This window comes from Castor canadensis, chromosome 9 (genome assembly GCF_047511655.1).
Source record: "Castor canadensis chromosome 9, mCasCan1.hap1v2, whole genome shotgun sequence".
In the NCBI taxonomy this organism is placed as follows: domain Eukaryota; kingdom Metazoa; phylum Chordata; class Mammalia; order Rodentia; family Castoridae; genus Castor; species Castor canadensis.
The window spans coordinates 81,259,770-81,276,451 of record NC_133394.1 but is presented as its reverse complement, the minus strand read 5'-3'; the positions used below and the strand labels follow the sequence as shown (position 1 = coordinate 81,276,451).

At 37.8% G+C, this 16,682-nt stretch overlaps 1 non-coding gene across 1 annotated transcript; it reads left to right on the top strand.

Moving 5' to 3' along the window:
• Window positions 1–7,037: 7,037 nt before the first annotated feature.
• On the top strand, window positions 7,038–7,140 carry LOC141411130 (U6 spliceosomal RNA). The gene has a single exon (XR_012435971.1). It is a non-coding gene; the product is annotated as a U6 spliceosomal RNA (small nuclear RNA).
• Window positions 7,141–16,682: the final 9,542 nt, after the last annotated feature.

Below are 16,682 nucleotides of genomic sequence, written 5' to 3'. Positions count from 1 at the left end.
AGAGAGAGGGGAAATGACAAGTAAATAGGAAAATCATGCAAACTGATCCTGCAATTATACTGTGCTCAAGAAAAGAAGGGACAACATTTTGGGTGGTGGCAAGTGAGGCCGATGAGGTGCTGTCAGTCACCGTGGGTGGAGAGGGCCTGGTCACCACCTCTCCCTTGTGGGGTTGGAAGTGTTTCATGGGAAAAGGTGGGATTTAAGTAAGGGAAGGAAGACTTAGAGGAAATCTATTCAAGGAGTACAATGTCACCTACAAAAACATTTCAAGAAAATGGGAGACAAATATTTTGTAGAAGGGGAACTCTACAATTGCTCTACCAAATCAGAGTTGGACACATGTCAGTGGGCACATCCCTGTCTGTGTGTCCCTGTTCCCCTGCCAGGCCTTCACTCTTTAGGAGCTAAATGAATCCACTGAACTGTGTTTAATACTAAAGAGCAACAATTTCAGGCTACATTAAAATTTCTCTCTTGAATTAGCACTTTCTGGCTCCCTATAGGTAACGCCAGTCACATTATTTTATTCCTGGCTTCGATTTTCTGAGCCAACTCACTCACTTTCCAACAGTGTCAAGTTCAATAAAGCCACAAGTAGCAATTGCTTAATCCTTTGTTTAATCTTCATAATAGCTGCTCTACACACATTGCACATAGTAAATATTGGTAGTCTAGTGTACAACTCCAAATGACGTGCTTATATTTTCTAATGGAAACCTGACCTAATTTTATAAATGTTCCTATGCTTTATATTCTAACCATTTTTTTTCTGAAGAACAGACTAAACTAAAGTATGTGAATTTACCCAGAGTTCAGTATGTAAGCCTAAAATCATCTTCCTTGTTTTTAATTAATCTGATGAGTGTGTGATTAGTGTGGAAAATGCCTCAAGTTCCTTTTGCAAATATATCTTTTTCCACTGAGGAAAGGAAATGTGTATACTAATTTCAAAACGGACGTGTCAGAATCTACTAGAATGGGACATTGGTTATTGCAAAATGCTCACTACCTCCTTGGAATGTTCAGCCCTAGAGAGACGACCAGGAAGTGCAGGCTCTGCACTATAAATATCCTCAGCACTATAGGCATCTGCTTTTAATCTGTGCCTGGGTGGTTCATACATCAGACAGGAAGACAAGCCTGGTTTTAAGAGGTTTGAACAGATGCCACAGACTAAGGGTCCATTTCCCAGGGTTTGTTGTCATTTTGGTTCATGAACTCCACCTACACAAACAAAAGCCACGACAAACACCAGAAGCTCCCCTTCCAGAAAGAACAGGAAGCCAGCCTTTTTGCCTGCTTTGCCACACAGACATGGTTAAACAAATGATTCACAGAAGGTTTTCAACTAAATTTATGCAAATGATACAATCTTTATAGTCAGTTTAATTTTGGTGTTAATTTGAACTTAGTTTTGTTGCCTCCTTGGTCTGGTCAGAGTTGGTCAATGTTGTATTCTAGCTCTTTGCCTGTTTTAACTTCACACAGTACCCAGTCAACTGATTCATGTAATATTTCATCATCTTTATGAGTAAATGTAATGTCTTAATGGCTTAAGGAAAGGGAGTAAGTGTAGTTGGATCTAAACTCTAGACGGCAGTTACTTATTTAATGTAAGAAACATTGGGTCGTATTAGAGGTTTGCAAAGCTTCTCTCAGCCATTTATTCTTCAATTCTGCCTGATGGATTATGCCTTTCCATGTTTACATTGAGAGCATACATTGTATCAAAAAGCCAAATTGTTGAATCTGGGATTATTTTCTTTATTTTCTTCCTGAGGAAACTGAGCTTTATGAAATGAGCTAGCTCAAAGTTCTCTACAGATATCAAATTTGTTCTCTTGTTGAAAACTGGGTAACGCATCATTTGGTCTAACAATTTCTCTGTATGTAGCATATATGGAAAAATAACTTCCTAAAAAATAACTGCAATTTCAATTTTCTGACCTATACATTGCATGAATTCCACAAAACACTTAGCTTTCTCTAGCCTAGAATCTTGAACAGCTCTGCCAGGACTCTGATCTTATTCTACTTTTTATTACCAAAGAAGTCTTTTGTCCTTGACTTATAGGGCATGTATTAGTTGATGAACTATACTTTGTTAGTACTAATTGAAGACTGGTTATGTGTAAGTACATCTAAATGAGTAGTTAATACAAAAGATGACCAATAATCTAGTCCCCAGGAAGCTTTGCTTTATCATTGGCATCTTAAATCTTAATTTGTGTTTCTTTCTTTCTTTCTTTTTTTTTTTTTTTACAGTACTGGTACTTGAACTCTAGGCCTACACCTTGAGCCACTCCACCAACCCTTTTTGTGAAGGGTTTTTTTGAGATAGGGTCTCATGAACTATTTGCCTTGGCTGGCTTTGAACCATGATCCTTCAGAGCTCTGCCTCCTGAGTAGCTAGGATTACAGGCGTGAGCCATGGGTACCCGGAATTAATTTGTGTTCTTTAATGCTTGACTCTGAGTAACATATAAAGAAAAGAGGTTTATTTGGCTCTGATTGCTGGGGAGTCCAAAGAGACTATTGTCTAGTGAGGGTTCTCTGGCTGTGTCACCACATGGCAGATGGCATCACATGGTGGATTAGATGCAGGAATGATAAGTAGCACATGTGGAAGTGTTCACTTGGTGACAAGAGAATGGGGAGGGACCACACTCTCTCTTTCATAGCGACCTTTTCGCTCAGACACTAACCTAGTCCTCTGCAAACTACACGAATCCCTGTCATGGTGGTGACCTTCTCACCTAATTTTCTCTTGAAAGCCTCCCCACTTCACCATTGCACTGGGAACCAAGCTTCCAGGTCTAATAAATGAATGTTTGGGGGATATACTTAAGCTATATTCAAAGAAAGCAGTTGATGCCTGACAGGAAACTAGCATCCGCACAATTGCCAGAGAAGGAAGTTCTAAATGACACAAGAAACAAAATCTTCTGTAGGAATTCAGGGACATAACAGTTAATGTGAGCTGGGCCAGTCAAGGAAAGTCTTGGGAGAGTGTGAATTCAGGAAAATTCTGAACTTTCTGTATGAAGGCATTTAGATGGGTAAAAGGAAGTTGAAGGGCATTTACTTCTGATGTAAAAGCAAAGAACAAGAACTGAGTTGTGTCCAAGAAACAGAGAGAAGCAGGTCTGAAAACTGGGGACCTGCTTCCAGCATTTTATCTCTCAAGCTCTTTTGTTCCCTATTTCAGCCTTTAGATACTTGTTAGAAGATCCCCAAATCTTTTCCACTAGAGCAAAAGAACAGGACTCTCAATGGTCCTCATCAGAAAGTAAAGTGGCAGAGCATTTGGGTTTCCTAGATCTTTACTAGCCAAAATAATGCATTTGGGGAATATATCCAAAGTGCCTTTGACTTTTGTCTAGTCTTTCAGCTATGCCATGTTATAAAAAAGGCTACATCAGCATAATTAGTGATGATATTACCAACCTCCACTTTAGACAGGAGGAACAACAGCAAAGATGTAGATGACATGGCTACAAAGCCATGGAAGTGATCCTTTTCCTAAAGGCAGCAAAATATCTGACTCTGAAGAGGTTCCAAGTAGAATCCTTGAATCTATGTGATTATTGCAAATAGTGCTTCCATTCTTCAAGCCATCTGAGGACTGTTGTCTTGACATTGCTCTCAAACTCTACCACACAGCTCCTCTTTTCCACACCAGAGTCAAATCCCCCTTCCTTGCTTGCTGCTCTCTGCATCCACCTTGCCTTGTCTTGGGTGCTTGCTCTCCCCTACCTGAATTATTGCATCTGCCCTTGTTTTGTCTCAGAAACTCCTCTGCCCTTGTCTTTTATCTATTGGTTCTGTTCCTTCTTCCTATAATCAGGAAACACAGATAGGGCAGAATACACATTGGTTGAATCTAAGGAGATATACTAAATGATACCATAAGACAATGCAGTGAAACAGAGGAAGAGAGTCATAAGAGAACTGAAGGGTGTAATCCAAACAACATCACTATGAAATCCCTTGCCATGAAATGCAAAGAATGCATTGAGCCACAGAGAGAAAGCAGCGTGTATACTAGGATCTATAGGGGAGAAACTAAATTAAAAACTGAGCCCAATAGCAGCTATTGGTAAAGGAGTGTTCACAGACTTTCCCTGAATCCTCCAAAATATTCATGGACTTCTAATTTGTTGGACTAAGTTCTATCCACTTCCTCTGATATCGTTCTACCTCTGTCAAACTTTTTCTAGTCATTGAGAGTACTACAGAATCCAAGAGGCAAGAAGAACGGAAGAACTTAGAAAGAGAGGGAGAATTCAAGCAGGTAAATGGAAATCTGGAGGATGAGGTGCAAAAGAATAGGAATCCAAGCAATATTCCAGAAAGATCATAAATTGTGCCACTTTCATGCATTTTGAGTTATGCAAGGAACATATAGAATGCCTTTTTAAGCAGGTGTGGATAGGAACTATCCTCTTTGAACAGAGAACCACTGTGAGATTGGACACATGGCAGCTTGAATAAGGTTACAAAAACAGATGCAGGTGCTACATTGCAGTTGGTCTGTGGACTAAGAGATGCCAGTGCTTTCTCACAGGATGAAATGCCAGTGGTGTTGGTGCTAGCCTGGCATGGAAAAAACCCTCAGTATATAACTGGTCTACGATGACAGACAGTTGACCAAACCAGGCACAATCCCTGCCCCTCCCATGCCTTCAGTACTTAGAAGTCTATTGAAGCCCACAGGGCAGGACTGAGGGCTAGAAACATGGTATCCATGACATAAGGCACTTCCATCTGTTATTTGTTGACCTTACTTCAACTTCAGTGGAGGAGAAACACATACTCACCTACGCCTGCTTCTGTATGCTTACCCAAAAGACCCCTTTGGCTCACAGGAGAAAGGTTGGGAGTTTATTTATGGTGTCCAATAGATCTGAATGTGGAGGGGGGGTTTATACTATTCACTGGAGCATGCTTTTCTAATTATGTTCCATGTTTTTCACAACATCTGTCATGAACAAGAAGTATAACACTAATACAGGAAAGAAATGTTTTCTTGCCAAAGGATCATCTTGGGTAATTTTACCTTTAATCCAAAAATGTTGATGCTGCTCCAACTATTTCTGAAAAAATAATTGTAAGTAGCATTTGCAGTTATTTTATGAGCACACAGAACATGTCAATTTATAGTTGCATCTCATTATTTAGATTTTGTCTAATGACTTTCAGCTATTTTCAATGTCAAATTCATCCTCAAGTATGATAACTTGCTATCAAAGAATACAGTCAAAGAATGGGGCAGCTCTGAATACATTTGAAAAAGGGGCCTCAAACGTGTTTTATAAACTGTTAAACTAATTTTGTTTCTCCTGGGGATAGGTTATACAAGGAAAAAACCCTAATTTTAAAAGTCTGTATTTTGGGGAGAAGGGGACATTTTTGAAATATAATTCATGTAGCATAAAATATCCTAAAAATGTAAAAATCAGTAGCTTTTAGGTAACTTGACAGAATTACCCAACCATTTCTATTGTCTAATTTTAGAACAATTTCATCACCGCACAAGGAATTATATAACTATTAATAATCATTTCCCATGCTCCTCCCCCAACTAGCTCCTGGCAAACATTAATATGATTTTTGTCTCTATGGTTTTGCCCTCTTTGGACATTTTTATAAAAATAAAGTGATAAAGCATGTGAAAATTTTTAATCTTAAAGTCAATTTCCAATGGAGAATGTTGACTTGGTTTATTTTTCAGTGGCAAGAAAACAAAGAAACAAAGCATTAGCGCACTTCCCAGTGAGACTAAAATCTTTATTCTTAGATGTTCACGTGTTTGAAAATAGTTATTGGCAATCAGTGCAAAATATTTATTGAAAAAGTTTTATTCCAAAATAAAAAAAGATTGTGCTTAAGAGTTTAATTCAATGTCAGAGCATGTTGCTGGCAGGAAGCCAACAGGTATTTTGACTCCTATCTTACTCTACCATGATGAGACCCAAAGAGTTCAGTGACCCACAAGGGATTTGCTCACAATTGTTGTTACACATATTTCCCTTGTGGTGACATTTGTAAGATAGTTGGCCAAGAGAGAGAATAGAGATGGGAACACAATGTTCAAAATATAAAAAATAAACATAGTAATATTATGACTAATATTCTAATGGAAAGATCACATCAGAGGCTCATAATCCCATCCCAAGAAAACAGTACCTTAAATTCAAAAAAGTAAAAGAGAACTTTTAGATATGACTCAAAATTATTTTTAGAAAGAATTATATTGAATAGTCATTCACATGTTGTGGTAGAATAAAAAGGAAATTTGAAATAAAGAATAGGACTAAGCTCAATTCATCCCCCTCCCTTCTCTCCCCATCTTCTTCCTTGCCACTGTTCCTTCCTCCATTGGACCCTGGATACAGCAAGGAACAAGTTAGCTGTGGTCCTTGGCCTCTTAACACCTTCAGTATTTCAGGGAAGAAAAATTAAACAGAGTTGCAAGTCTTAAGCATACAACTCAGTAGGAGCACAGGGAACTGTATTTTCACATAAATAATCACAAATAATTTAAGTGATTATTAAGATTATTGATTTACGTACTCTACTTAAAAAAAATCCCATTTCTGTCAGCCTTTTTCTGTGTTGGGTATTTTCAAGATAGAGTCTTGTGAACTGTTTGTTCAGGATGTCTGGGACTGTTATTCTCCTGATCTCTGCCTCCTGCTCAAGTAGCTAGGATTACAGGCTGGCGGAGTAGTTCAAGTGGTAGAGTGCTGGCCTAGGAAACATGAAGCCCTCGATTCAAACCATAGTACTGCTTCAAAAAAGTCCCACTTCTTATCTGAGATGGCATCTAATGGCTGCAATCACATTAAAAAATTTTCTTATAGGTATAATGCAGTAATGACAAGTCACTACTAGCATGATTGCCAGTTTTACTTAGCAAAGTTTTTCACTATTTTTTAATCTTTATTCATTTAACAGCCAAAGTGATCCTCTCTTTTTTTCCTAAGCAGAAACATTTAAATTTACTAACTTTCTTTAAAATTGTAACTCTTGTGCTCGCTTCAGCACATATACTAAAATTGGAACAATACAGAGAAAATTAGCAGACCCCTGCACAAGGATGACATGCAAATTCATGAAGCATTCCATATTAAAAAAAATTGTAACTCTTAACATGTACTTTTATTCTAAAACTTCTCATTAAAAATATATTTGGCAGCATGAGGAGCCAGTGTGTATTACAGAAGGCCCTGTATTAGTTTTCTAGAGTTGCTATAAAAAAGTACGAGTGGATGACAGCTGAAAACAGAAATTTACTGTATTATTCTGGAGGCTAGAAGTCCACAATCCAAATGTCATCCAGGCCTGGCTCCCTCAGAAACCTGTAGGGGAAGATCTTTCCTGGCATCTTCCTAAATTCTGGTGATTTACTGGCAATGTTTTGTGCTCATTGGCTTAAATATGGAGTGCTCCAATCCCCCAACTGTGTGTGACCATCTTTCTTCTTCGTGTGTTGTCCCTGTGTGAAAATTTCCCCTTTTTGTAGGAGCACCAACCAGACAAGGGCCCACCTCCAATGACTTCATTTTCAATTCATTCTCTTTGGGAAATTTTCTGTTTCCACTTAAGGTCACATCGTACATACCTAGAGATTAGGACTTCAACTAGTTGCTCAATATGGAAGAGCCTCCAAGCAAAATGTGTCATTCTTTACTGATAGTTGTATAAAATAACTACTTAGCTAACCACTCCACCCTGCAGATTGTAAATCACCTTTTTTTTAACAGATACTTTTAAAGCCAGTCTACAAATTAGGGGGGGCTATAGATTAACTGTTTTTCCAACTCTAGATTTTTCTCAGTGTTCATGAGGATGACTCCTGGGAAAACAAAAGAAAAATCATGGGTTCAAATTTTTTAATGTATGGAAATTTCCATTACTTTGAAAAGCAACTGACAACAGTGGAAAATTCATCAAGGAGCCTTGGCTTGTCACTGAACTAGATTTTTATGCTTTTCATGACCACAGGTCTTATCTTACGCTTTGATATCTGAGTGAGCTCAGCACTTAGGTATGATGGGAAAGGAACAATAAGTTACTGGGAAATGTGAGGTCAGCTCTACTCTGAGGAAGAATGACAAATAAAGAGTTGAGGTCAACAAATTAAGTGCAGCCACATTCAGATACTGTGCAGTGTGAGGGTGCAAAGCTGAATACAACTTATGGTCTTGCTTTTAAGCCCTTTATCTCCCTCAAAGAAGAAATGAGATGAATATACAAAATCTATATCATAGGGTAGTTTCAGAGAAGAAAGGAGGGTAGATTGGTTCTAGTGAAAGAAAAGGAAGAATGAAATTGAAACCTGAAATAGAATAGCCTATATTTCCAACAGTCAAAACGGGGATAATGGTATTGACAAACCTGTGTTGGGAAATCCATGCTTAATTGTTCATGTCTTAAGAAGTACCTATTGATCATAGAGGTGACACTGAAATTTTGAACTGGACAAGGAGGCATTAGGAAGCATGTCATTTATCCTAACCCTTAAGAAGACAGAGACAATGATAATGAACAAAGTGAATTTTTATTGTTCACCATAGTATCTTTACACTTACTGAATATTTAGAGTTAGCATATAACCAGAACCTTACCATTTTTCCACCAATGCAAGGTCCAAAATAGCCTTCCACATGTAACTCCATATTATTACAATTCATAGATTTTATAAGTAGGTAATATTTTTAAAAAATCATATATATGCTTTTAAATCTTATAATTTTGTCTTCATTTTATTTTATTTTAGCTTATTAAACAATACTTCTTTTTTGAGACAGGCTTCATTATGTAGTTGAGACTGGCCTTGAACTATTATGCAGCCCAGGCTGGCCTTGACCTTGTGATCCTCCTATCTCTACCTCCCAAATTCTGGGATTACAGGTATCTGCCACCATGGCCAGCAAAGAATTCTTAGGCTTTTTGTTTGTTTGCTTGTTCATTTGTTTTGCAGTGCTGAGGATCAAACCCAGGACCTTGTGGATGCTGGGCAAGTGTTTTACCATTGAGAAATAATATTTTATGTTAGTGATTGGTACCTACTTGAACTTAGGATGCAGATTTAAATGGTGGAGACCTGACTGAGGGAGCCTGACTGAAAGAATCACAAAGAGAGGTGAAAGGAGAAGAAAAATCTATCCTCTTCCCGCTTAGGTTCTGTGACTGGGTTTGAAAACTGATTGAAAAAAACCCAGATTAATAGGAGAAAAGCAAATATTTTCACATGTACACAGGATCCTTTATAGGAAAATGAAGACCTGAAGTGACTGAGAGCTTATACACTTTAAAAAAACTGACATAATTCTACATACTTATGGAGTATAGTGTCATACGTTGTGCAATTACATACATATATATTTTTAAAGCATTTTATTAGCATTTATTAGTTGGAGTTTCATTGTTATGAAATTATTTCATTCCATGCTATTTATTAGCATACATTAGAGTTTCATTGTGACATTTCCACATATGCTTACAATGTACCTGGGTTAGGTTCACCCCCTCCATCATTCTCCCTCATCCCATTCCCCCTCTACTTAAAACAATTGCATCAGGTTTCATTATTCTATTTTCATACAAGTAATTATATACCTTTTTTCAAACAAAAGAGCATAAATTTGTAAAGAAGTGACAAGACAAAAGAAAAGGAGTTTGTTTCTGGGGCAGTAAATTGTGGGAAAGTAACTGGAAATATCTGGAGGAACTAAGAGAAGACAAAGGTTATTTTAGTTGGTTTGTTTGTATGTGTCCATCTCAGTGTTGACTACCAGCCTCTGGCGATAAGAATATTCTTCTCTTCCTGGTACAGGAAAGGTTTCTTTCTCATGGGAAACTTTTTTGACCTGCCTTTAGGTATGAAGGGTGAGGGAAGAAAACCTTTCCTACATCTACTGTTTCTCAAGTGCCTTCAGCTCAAAGGAACCAATATACCAAAGTGCCATATTGGGTGGCTTTTTCCTGAAACTCTTCAAAGCCATGGAAGACTTGTGAGCAACAAAGCAACGTGATCAGAACTTAAAGAATGGTGCCATAAGGACAGATTGCAGAGCCTTAAGGTAAGAAGAGTTGAAAGCAAATGATGGAGCAACTCTGGGGCTTTGAGCTGAACGACAACCTGTAATGCACTGAATGTTGATGCTGAAGAAATGAACTCAACCCTATTCACAAAACCAAGTCTGTGCAGGAAGTCAAGTCAGCATTAACTTCCTCTTAGTCCATTTGTACTTCCTCTCCAGTTCTTCCAGGCTGTAAATGAGAACCTTACTTTTTCACAGCATCTTTAAAAATTCAGTCTTGATTGAACTCATAAAATTTTACTTTGATATATCACTGACTTGTCAAAAGCTACCCATCATCCTTACCTATACAGCGTGCATACCACTCTCCTTCAATTCTCTGCAGTGACAGCCCATCTTCCATATGAAAATTTCAACCTTTCTCATGTCTCACTGAGTGGTCACAAAAGCCTGTATTTGTATTTACCTCCTCAGAAACTTAGTGCTCTTGCTTTCCATCCCCAGTAGCAAGCAAGACTCATCTTTTCTTGCTTGGACAATACAATCCTTTCAGATGCGGAATGTTTCTCTGGATCTTCCTCCTCTCAGTAATTCACTTTCCATCCTGCTCCCCAAAAGACTTTTTAAAATGCAAGTATGACCAAATTATGGCCCTGCTTCAAGTCATTGAGTGACTTCAAGACAGTGAAAAACTCTTTAATATGAGTTACAGGTATTCACTATGCAGCTCTTGTCTATCTCCGGAGCTTCCTCTCCTACTGTGTCCTTGAGCGTGATTTGCTGCAGACAGACTGACCACTTACTGCATCTTGAACATTCGTTGCTGTTTTATACCCTTTGTTGTGTGAGGAACTACCTTGTCTAGAATGGCTTCTCTACATTCCTCACTGTGTTAGTTTCCCATAACTGCTGTGAAAAATTGTTGCAAACTTAATGGGTTAAATCAACACAAATTAATGTTTTTTACAGTCTAGAAGCCAGAAAACAGGAAATCAGTTCCACTGGGCAAAAGTCAAGGTGCCAGCAGGGCTGCATACTCCTGCTGCAGAGAAGATTCTATTTCCTTGCCTTCTCTAGGTTCTGGACACATATGCCTTCCAGGACTAGTAGACCCTTCTTGGTGTATCACTTTGATCTCTTGCTTCCATTGTCACATCTCCTCTTCTGTTATCAAATTGTCCTCTGTTTCCTTTTTATAAGGACACCTAAGATTACATTTTAGTCTTTATTCCTAGCCTCTGACTCATTATAGATTTTTACTAACTTTGATAATTTATCTTGCATTTTATGAATATCACATCCAGACTCAGAGATGCTAGATATTTTGAGGAAGGGAAATATAAACCTGTAGAGTATAAGGAACAACAAATTGTCCTGTAGTCTTCCAGTCCCCCCAACTGTAGTGAGGGGGAAGTGGCAGTGAGAGGACAAGGAGATGCCTAGAAGTATCTATCTTCCTGTGCTTTTTGAAGGAAATTTTTCATAGGAGATTAGGCAAGTGGCACTGCTGTGCTAGTGGGAGAAATGTTACATCATACACAGGGCTTTTTCTTTAGTAACAGTAGATACTTATGCTCAAAACTGTGCTTAGGAACTTTTTATTAGGAAAACAACTTCCTTCTGCTGGTAGGCTGATTTCTCACTAAGAGGCTAACATTTTACAAGGGGATAAAATACATATGTGATACTATACTTCTGAAACACTGACCTATTGATGGAGTGTTGCTCTTCTGTGAAGAGTACACCTCAAGTTGTTAAAAGGTCATTCATCTCTTCTGTGGTAGAGTATGCTATTGTTAAGTATATATGTAGCTATATAAGATTTCAAATCAAAGAAAGTAGGAATAATACTTTGTACACTAATCACAGGATAATCTCCTTATCATTTCTGGACAGAATTTCACCATTAAGTGCACTGTTTCCTACTTATGTTGATGAGAAAACAATTTAATATATATACTTGTTTTCCTTTTTAAAGGTTTCTTTACTGCTTGTCATGTAAGAAAAAAAATGTGACAATACATGAGCTTTCTTTGATGTGTAAATTGCTGCTGTATAAGAACATGGATTGATACAAATTTTTCTTTGCACTTGATTTTGTTTTCATTTTTATTTTTGTGCACTTGTTCCCAAATGATGTTTGAAATGAAAAGTCCAAAATAATGCATGGAACTGCAATGACTTTAAATGTGAAATTATTGGATAATCAGTAATTGTATAGCTCTACAAATTAAAAAAAAGATTATATTTAGAATCTACTCAAATAATTCAGGGTATTGTTGCAAAATCCTTAATTTAACAACATCTGCAAAATTTGTTTGCCATATAAGGAAACATTCATAGGTTCCAATGACTGAAACCTGGTTTATTTGGGGGTCATTGTTCAGGCTACCACAGTTACCTTTTTGTGCCTCAGCGTTTTCTTTGCAGCCTAAATCTAGTCTTACCTCCTGGAAATTTCTTTCCATTCTATTCCCTCTCATCTCCCCATTACTACCCCCACTGGATATCTCAGTAAGGCAACCAACTGTCTGGGTTTGCTTGGGACTGAGGGTGCTCCCAGGACATAGAACAATCCTTTTTAAAACAAGAAAACTGCCAGGAAAACCAGGATGAGTCAGTTATCCTAAGTCTTCACCTTTCTTTCCACACCACCCTCTATGTAACACCCATAAAAGGGGATTGCAAATTATAACTCTCCATTCTGTAGTCTTTCTCCTCTGCTGAGCTATGGCAAGGATGTGTTTGTTTTGTGTTTATGCTACTCCTGCCTCAGTTTCTGGCATGTGACAGATGATTCACAAGTGAATGGATATCAGTGGAGTTTATGATGCAGCCCTGCAACAACAGGCAATCTAGGCAAAGTGAAAAATTTCCCTTGAGTCCAGAACAAAAACAAAACAGAAACAGAACACTAAATACATTATGCTGTGGTATGTTCTCTTGGGTATTTGTTTCTTTTCTTTGCCCAACTGAATTTGCAAATTTGAGTTAAAGTGGACAGAACTCTTTGCAAGAACCCAAATCTTCACAATTCTTTTTGTGTGTGTGTGTGTTTCACATTTTATTATTTATTTATTTTTAAATTTTTTATTATTCATATGTGCATACAAGGCTTGGTTCATTTCTCCCCCCTGCCCCCACCCCCTCCCTTACCACCCACCCCACTCCCTCCCTCTCCCCCCTACCCCCTCAATACCCAGCAGAAACTATTTTGCCCTTATTTCTAATTTTGTTGTAGAAAGAGTATAAGCAATAATAGGAAGGAACAAGGGTTTTTGCTGGTTGAGAAAAGGGTAGCTATACAGGGCATTGACTCACATTGATTTCCTGTGCGTGGGTGTTACCTTCTAGGTTAATTCTTTTTGATCTAAACTTTTCGCTAGTTCCTGGTCCCCTTTTCCTATTGGCCTCTGTTGCTTTTAAGGTATCTGCTTTAGTTTCTCTGCGTTAAGGGCAACAAATGCTAGCTAATTTTTTAGATGTCTTACCTATCCTCACCCCTCCCTTGTGTGCTCTCGCTTTTATCATGTGCTCATAGTCCAATCCCATTGTTGTGTTTGCCCTTGATCTAATGTCCACATATGAGGGAGAACATATGATTTTTGGTCTTTTGGGCCAGGCTAACCTCACTCAGAATGATGTTCTCCAATTCCATCCATTTACCAGCGAATGATAACATTTCGTTCTTCTTCATGGCTGCATAAAATTCCATTGTGTATAGATACCACATTTTCTTAATCCATTCGTCAGTGGTGGGGCATCTTGGCTGTTTCCATAACTTGGCTATTGTGAATCGTGCCACAATAAACATGGGTGTGCAGGTGCCTCTGGAGTAACCTGTGTCATAGTCTTTTGGGTATATCCCCAACAGTGGTATTACTGGATCAAATGGTAGATCAATGTTTAGCTTTTTAAGTAGCCTCCAAATTTTTTTCCAGAGTGGTTGTACTAGTTTACATTCCCACCAACAGTGTAAGAGGGTTCCTTTTTTCCCCGCATCCTCGTCAACACCTGTTGGTGGTGGTGTTGCTAATGATGGCTATTCTAACAGGGGTGAGGTGGAATCTTAGCGAGGTTTTAATTTGCATTTCGTCTATTGCTAGAGATGGTGAGCATTTTTTCATGTGTTTTTTGGCCATTTGAATTTCTTCTTTTGAGAAAGTTCTGTTTAGTTCACTTGCCCATTTCTTTATTGGTTCATTAGTTTTGGGAGAATTTAGTTTTTTAAGTTCCCTATATATTCTGGTTATCAGTCCTTTGTCTGATGTATAGTTGGGAAATATTTTCTCCCACTCTGTGGGTGTTCTTTTCAGTTTAGAGACCATTTCTTTTGATGAACAGAAGCTTTTTAGTTTTATGAGGTCCCATTTATCTATGCTATCTCTTGGTTGCTGTGCTGCTGGGGTTTCATTGAGAAAGTTCTTACCTATACCTACTAACTCCAGCGTATTTCCTACTCTTTCCTGTATCAACTTTAGAGTTTGGGGTCTGATATTAAGATCCTTGATCCATTTTGAGTTAATCTTGGTATAGGGTGATATACATGGATCTAGTTTCAGTTTTTTGCAGACTGCTAACCAGTTTTCCCAGCAGTTTTTGTTGAAGAGGCTGCTATTTCTCCATCGTATATTTTTAGCTCCTTTGTCAAAGACAAGTTAGTTATAGTTGTGTGGCTTCATATCTGGGTCCTCTATTCTGTTCCACTGGTCTTCATGTCTGTTTTTGTGCCAGTACCATGCTGTTTTTATTGTTATTGCTTTGTAATATAGTTTGAAGTTAGGTATTGTGATACCTCCTGCATTGTTCTTTTGACTGAGTATTGCCTTGGCTATTCGTGGCCTCTTGTGTTTCCATATAAATTTAACAGTAGATTTTTCAATCTCTTTAATGAATGTCATTGGAATTTTGATGGGAATTGCATTAAACATGTAGATTACTTTTGGGAGTATCGAGTTTTTACTATGTTGATTCTACCAATCCATGAGCATGGGAGATCTCTCCACTTTCTATAGTCTTCCTCAATCTCTTTCTTCAGAAGTGTATAGTTTTCCTTGTAGAGGTCTTTCACATCTTTTGTTAGGTTTACACCTAGGTATTTGATTTTTTTTGAGGCTATTGTAAATGGAATTGTTTTCATACATTCTTTTTCAATTTGCTCATTGTTAGTTTATAGAAATGCTAATGATCTTTCTATGTTGATTTTATATCCTGCTACCTTGCTATAGCTATTGATGATGTCTAGAAGCTTCTGAGTAGAGTTTTTTGGGTCTTTAAGGTATAGGATCATGTTGTCTGCAAATAGGGATATTTTGACAGTTTCTTTACCTATTTGTATTCCTTTTATTCCTTCTTCTTGCCTAATTGCTCTGGCTAGGAATTCCAGTACTATGTTGAATAGGAGTGGAGATAGTGGGCATCCTTGTTTGGTTCCTGATTTTAGAGGGAATGGTTTCAGTTTTTCTCCGTTAAGTATAATGCTGGCTGTAGGTTTGTCATATATGGCTGTTATAATGTTGAGGAAGTTCACAATTCTTGATAGAACACACTGCCTCAGAACAGAGGTGGTACTATTTACAGCTGATTGCTTCACCACTTGTCTTGCCTCTTTCTTGACTATCCCTTACCATAAACAAAGCAGATTGCAAATAGATTTGTGACCAGGCTCTGGGAGTTTTTTTAAACATTTTTTATTCTTTTAAATACTAATAAAATTGACCCACTCTTGGAATTTGCCTTCTGGATGTCATGCATAGATGTGTGACTCACTTTGATAACACTTGTCCCCATGTGATCTCCAGCCAACTGTTTACCTCTAAGAAAGTTTCCTTGGGCAAAGGTGTCTTGCAGCTTAGTCAGAGTTAATGGAAAAGTAAACATTAAAATCCAGAACTTAGACAAAGACATCATTTAGCCAGCACCTTTGGTCCTACAGTCTCAATTCTGAGAAAGGTCACTTCTATTACTGAATATGTTCATGCCCTGAAGCCACGTGTGCCCATAATGCTTGTGAACAACACTATGGATGGTAACCCCGGGTAACGTAAGGCAGTGAAAGAAAGAAGTAAGTATACAGATTGTTATCCATACTTAAGCAGAGAGAAACTAGAAAATCAGAACCTGTGTTACACATATGGAGAAACAGAAGCTGTACAAGAAGATGAGATATTTCTAGTGAATGAGAAAATGAAATTTGCAATTTTTAAATGAAGATCATTTTAAATGCTATATGTCTAGATCTGGCAGGTCTATATTATGTATTATAGATCTATAAGAAGGAACTACATCCTTCACACAGATGTGGAAGAGTCATATCAAATGCAATTAGATATCACTAACCAGTTAAAGGAAAATATTTGGAAGACCAACAAAACTTAATGTTGTAGATAAAGGCAGATATATTTGAGTTAGAACAAAACCTTAAACTCTACTTAAGATCTGTAAATCTCTACTGCAATGGATAATGATGGAAGAAAATAATGAGTCTCCTCAATAAATACACAGATATCTATGGGAATTAATCTGAACTCCCCTAAATGGAAGTAACCCATAAGGGATTATGACAGATGAACAACTGATCTACCCAAATGTAGCCACAAAGCCCTGATTTGAGCTCTGGGTACCCAT